Genomic DNA, 5,421 nt, shown 5'->3' with positions numbered 1-5,421 from the left:
GTGGATACTTGAAAACATCTTCCACCGGAGTGTCCTACTTTGGCAATTCTAATTAAAACAAGGTTTAAAAGATGCAAAGAAAGAGCAAGCCTTTTGCTTTTTTTCCAATGGGCGTGGGGGATACCGTCAGGCACAAAGAGTGCTTCCAGCTTGTTCTAACGTGCACCTTTGTTTAAAAGAAAAAAAAAAATAATCAAGCTCGTCCTCTGATTTCAACTAATGTATTTTTAACTGGATTTCTTTCCTCTGCTTTGTGTGATCTGATACTTACCGTGTAGCCCTGGCCCACTTTCAGCCCTGCGGGTGCCCTGCATTGTGTGAGTGTCTGAAAGAAAAGGGAAAAGTCTTCCATCTCACACCCTTTTGCCCTGTACCTGTGCTTGGGAATTGAATCGTGTTCAAGCTAGTGGTCAGTGAAACCCGGATTGTATTCCCCTTCTCTCTGCCTAACCCTAGAGAAGCCGCGACTTTATAGGTCCAGCAAGGCTAGTATGGCTGTGATCGTCCAGCACCTCGGATCAATAAAGCAGCCAGTTTTTTTGACGCTTCTTTTCCACGGCAGCTTATTGAAAAGGAGCCTTTACCGCCACCTATAAATAGCGCTGCATCCAAGTCACTTTTTTTCCCCTCTTCTTTTTTTTTTTTTTTTCTTTTTCCCCTCTCTAACTAAAATAGCAAAGTTCTAACCAAGATACCGCAAGTTCTCCTGGCTGTTCAGCGAGGGCTCGCCCCGGAGGGGCTGCACTGGGGGTCCCGGCGCCAAAGGCTGCGCTGCTGCCTCCAAAGAGGGGGGCGGGGGGGCTCCGGCGGAGCCAGCCCCAGCCCCGCACCGGCTGCCTTTGAACTTTGTTCACAGGCATTGGAGAGAGAGGAGCGAATACCGATACTCACCGCGCTCTTTGGCTTTCCAGGTGTAACTCCGTCTCTCCCTCTGCTTTGTGTATAAATGAGCAGAGGTTACATCCCAGGCACGCGGTATAATTGCCCTGGATAACCCCGACCCTGCTAGTTTAATGCTACGCTAACCTGAGAGTGTGTGATTGGAGCTCGACTGTTGGCTTAGAAAAGCGCCTCTCCACGCTGGAAACTAATTCGCTTTCTCTGTTCACACTCCAACCCCTCTCCAAGCGGAGTCTTCCAGCCCTGCATTCCTGCACAAACTAGGACACCTACCTTTCCGAGAGCCACGTTCCCTAGCAAAGATTTCATTTTTCCCCACTCTCGAATCAACTGCAATTTCCTTACCCACGTGTCATGCCCTGTCTGCTGCGTGGGGCTTGATTTCACGCACTGTGCCACGCCGAGGGCTGGGACTGCCTGCCTGGAAACCGCAGAGACCTCGCGAAGGGGAAGGAAGGAGCAGAGGCGGGGGGGGGGGGGACGCGCTGCCTATCGCCTTCCTTGCACCTCGCTGCCACCTCGCCGGGGAGGGGCGGCGGGGGCGAAGGGCCGGGGCGCTCCCACTCTCCCCAAAATCGCACGCTCAGCCCGCAGGACCGGGCTGCTCTCCGGGCGCGTTCTACCTGCCTTGCACAGCAGGCTGGGAGCTGACGGACAGTCATTGCTGTACGCGGAGCGATCAAACCCCCTTCTCCCCGTGCTCTCTCTCTTTATTTATTTATCTGTTTATTTATTTATTTGTAATTCCCTTTCAATTCCCCCAAATGAGGTTTGATAAATACGTTGTCTGCTCTGATACCAGTGTAGTAATTGTCAGAGGGTCTGAGCGCTCCAGGAAAAGAAAAGCGGAGGAAGAGGGAGGGATACAACCTCCGTTATCTCGCTGTTACTAATTCCCAGCCGGCTCGGACTCAGGGGATAAGGCGATCGCTTAACAAACCCTCCTCCTCTCCCTTCACCACTCCTTCCTTCCTTCCTCTTCTTCGGCACATTTTCTCCCCCGCGCTCGCCTACGTTTCATTCCTCCTCTTCGTGAAGAATAAACCGTGCGAACTCAAAGTAAAGAGAGAAAAAAAAAGAAAAAAAAAAAAGGAAAGGTGGGTGGGAGGGATACAGGAGGCGAATAAAAAAAATAAGGAAGGGGAGGGAGGAAGAAAAGGACAGAAAGTGTCTGTGCCTGATCGCTGACCATCTGTGCAAAAGGTGATCATTGTTAGGTACTCACATGGCTGGTGGCAGAGCAGCTCTTAGCAATTAATAAGTCTCTCAGCTTGAGCTCTTCTTTCCCCTTTTGGATGGCAGCGCTCTCTGCGTGGCTCGCTCTCACTCGCGCACACACACACAAACCCGATCAGATGCTTCAGGACCGGCCACTTTGCGAAGGGAACAACACGGGAGGGTTTGTATTACTCCAGGTTCGTGTGTGTAGCCTATAAATAGCGAACTTTTTGATGGAATCAGCTAACAAATGAGAGGAGAAGGCGTAATTTTGCGCAGGGAGCCCCCCTTTCTCTTTGCAAGATTAAAACCCCCCAGGCAGCAGACAGAGCTAAAGTTGTGGGTGTGTAGAAAGGAATTTCACTTTATTGTGATCGCGCGCGAGATTTTTGTTTGTTTGTTTATTTCGGGGGTTGTTTTTGTTCCTCCCACTACCACGACCCACCCCCCCCCCGCTAACCTATACGTTACATCCTCCTCCCTGCCTTCCCAGCTAGGGGCAGGAACTGACCCGGATTAGCACCGACTTTAACTCCAAGTTGGAAACACACGGTGCGTTTTCGGCCTTTTTTTTTTTTTTTTTTTTTTGTAGTGGTGTCTGTTGTTGTTTTGTTTTGGTTGTCTTTTTCTTTTCTTTTTTTGGTGGGGGGGAGATGTCCACGCGATACCGTGTGGAAGTGCAAAAGGCGGGCAGGCAGAGAACGTGCCGTCACTTTGAAAGCAAGTGAGGAACAGAAAGAAAACAGGTCGGAATTATTGGGGGGGGGACGGGGGGAGAGGTGAGAGGGCGGTACTTTGGTAGGGACAAAGTGTTTGCCTAGGGCCTTGGGTCAGTCACGGAGCGATGGACCCACTCGAGAGAAAGCCCCACGAAACACGTGGCTGTGGGGTTTCCGCGGTGCGGGCCCCCCACACCGCCCTCCCCACCTGGCGCAGCGGAGTCCCCGCACGCCGGGGTATGCGTGGGAGCCCAGAAAGCGTCATCCTTGAGGGTGCCCAGTGCCCAGGCCCTTCGCGGGTGGGCAGCGCCGGCGGGGCCGGTCCGACGGCTGAGGGGGGAGCCCCCTGCTCCAGCGCCCACCTTGGCCTTCTTGGGCAGCCTACAGGCTCCTCGGGGCCAGTTTCCCCCGCTGCCTCCCTCCCCATCTTTTGTCGGTGGGCTGAGCGGTACCAGCACGTTCTGCATCACCCGGTAACGACAGTCCCCTCTCCCCGGAGGACATTGATTTGCGGGAAGCTTAAGGCCGGGCCCTGTCAGCAGAGGGGCTGCCGCTGATAAGGATCCCACCGCGGCAGCTATGAAGAGGTTTTCTCCCCTGACAGGTGCCTGACAGGGCTGGCCGGGAAGAACTGCTGACCTGTCTAAAGAAATATATGTGCGTCTCCTGGAATGGCAGGACAGATGGTGCCCGTTCGCGCCGCGGCGACTTCTCTCGATGGCACACCGAGCGGAGCTGATGAGTGGTTTGTTTTTATGGCAGGGAGATAGCGATGCCCTCGGACATCCCATGGCACTGGCTTGATGGGAAATGTCCGCTCCTGTACGGGCGCGAGTGCCGCCAAGACGTGTACTGGGAGGGCAGGGGGGCAGCGACACCGCTCCCGCCTGCTCCTGCCCCATCCACGCGGACGTGACCTGTCGCAGAAACGCTGAGGAAAGGGGCTTTCGGCACGAGTGCCAGAGCCGCGCCCCCACTTCCCTCCAAATTGGTTTTAAAGGTCGCTCCCCGCTCGTCCCCACTCTCCTCCGGGGGGGCGGCCTCCGCTGAGCCCCCCGAAAGGCCGAGCAGGGCCCGCACTGCCTTTGTGCCTCCCGCGGGGACACGCAGGAGCCCGTGTCGGGCAGCGCCCGGGGGTGCAGGCAGGGGCCCCCCGAGCCCCCTCGTACGGAGCCGCTCTCCTTTCCGCGGCCCTGCTGGGGCAGTGCCCGGGCGCGGACACGCCGCCGCCGCCGCCGCACGGGCAGCCCCGGCACCCCCGGCCTCGGTGGCGACTCCTGCTGCCGGAGCGGCCACCTCGGCAGCCCCCGGCAGCCTCTCGCCTCCCCGCGCCGCGCTCCCGCAGCCCCCCGAGTGACGCTCAGCCCGGCGCGCTGGTCCATCCGCGCACATTTCCAATCTCATGGCTCATAAACTATTAGCGAAGGGATTTCATTATTCACCTTCCGTATCTTACAAAGGAGAAAGAGGGGAAAAAAAAAAAAAAAAAAAAACAACCACGCGCTCCTGGTAACAGTAAGACCGGGCCGGGTTTAAATCCCAGCGCCTGCCCGGGCTCTGGGATCGGCTCAGCGCTGGCGGCTGCGGGGGCTCCGCCGGTTCCTCCGCTCGGCGCTGGGCTCCGGCAGAGGCTGCTTGTCCCGGAGGGACTGCGGAAGTCAACCTCGGCCGGGGGCAAGGCAAGGCAAAGCAAAGCAAAGCAAAGCAAAGCCAAGCCAAGCCAAGCCAAGCCAAGCCGTGAACTACGTTTTACTATCCGCAGAGAAAATACTCCGGAGGAAAGAATAAAATCTTAGGGATGAAAGGGGATGGGGGACAGTCCGCATATTTTCCTTATTTTTTTTTCTTCCTTTTTTATTTTTTCTTAATTTTTTTAATCTGCAATAAATAACATTAGGAGATATTTAGCTCTCCATCAGAATCTGACAGATCCCACTCCGGGGTGTGGACCACAAGCTCCCCGGTGCGATGCCGCGGGGGGACACGTTCCCGCGGACCGAGGGCCGGAGCCCGGGGAGGGCGCGGCGGTGCGCGGAGGGGACCGGCCGGGCGGGGGATTCAGCCGCAGCGACCCAAGGCCTGCGGAGGGCCGGTGTCAGTCTAAGCTGCAGGCAGGGCAGGCAGGGCAGGCAGGGCAGGTGGGCAGGCAGGCAGACAGGGGCAGACGCGTGCCTCAGCTGGGCGCCTATAGAAACATAGGACCCGATCCAGGGAAAGTTATCGACAGCCTGGATGAGAGAAACAGAAATGTTAATACAGATAACTTTGTTCCTTTCTTTATTTCCTTCCTTTTATTATTTTCTTTTTCATCCTTTAGGAAATGGACTGCAAAAAAGTTTAGACCATGAGGTAATTATAAAAACCAATATAGCGATTTTGAAAGAGACACTCACTTCGCAATTTTGCACCGAGGAGCAAAATATTCTGGCGAAGTCTGGGGTCATCGCCGACAATGGAGCAATGTTACCTCCCTGTTTAATATACATGGTGTGGGAAATGGACGGAAAATATAGCTAGCACCTGTAGTGCCAAAGGAAAAAAAAACCAAATTACTACATCATATTTTGGGGCTATTTTGCAGGAC

The sequence above is a fragment of the Pipra filicauda genome, unplaced genomic scaffold, assembly GCF_003945595.2.
Source record: "Pipra filicauda isolate LSUMZ 115617 unplaced genomic scaffold, ASM394559v2 scaffold147_size4022426_pilon, whole genome shotgun sequence".
NCBI classification, from domain to species: Eukaryota; Metazoa; Chordata; class Aves; order Passeriformes; family Pipridae; genus Pipra; species Pipra filicauda.
The sequence above is the reverse complement of the archived record's forward strand: the minus strand, read 5'-3'. Positions refer to the sequence as shown.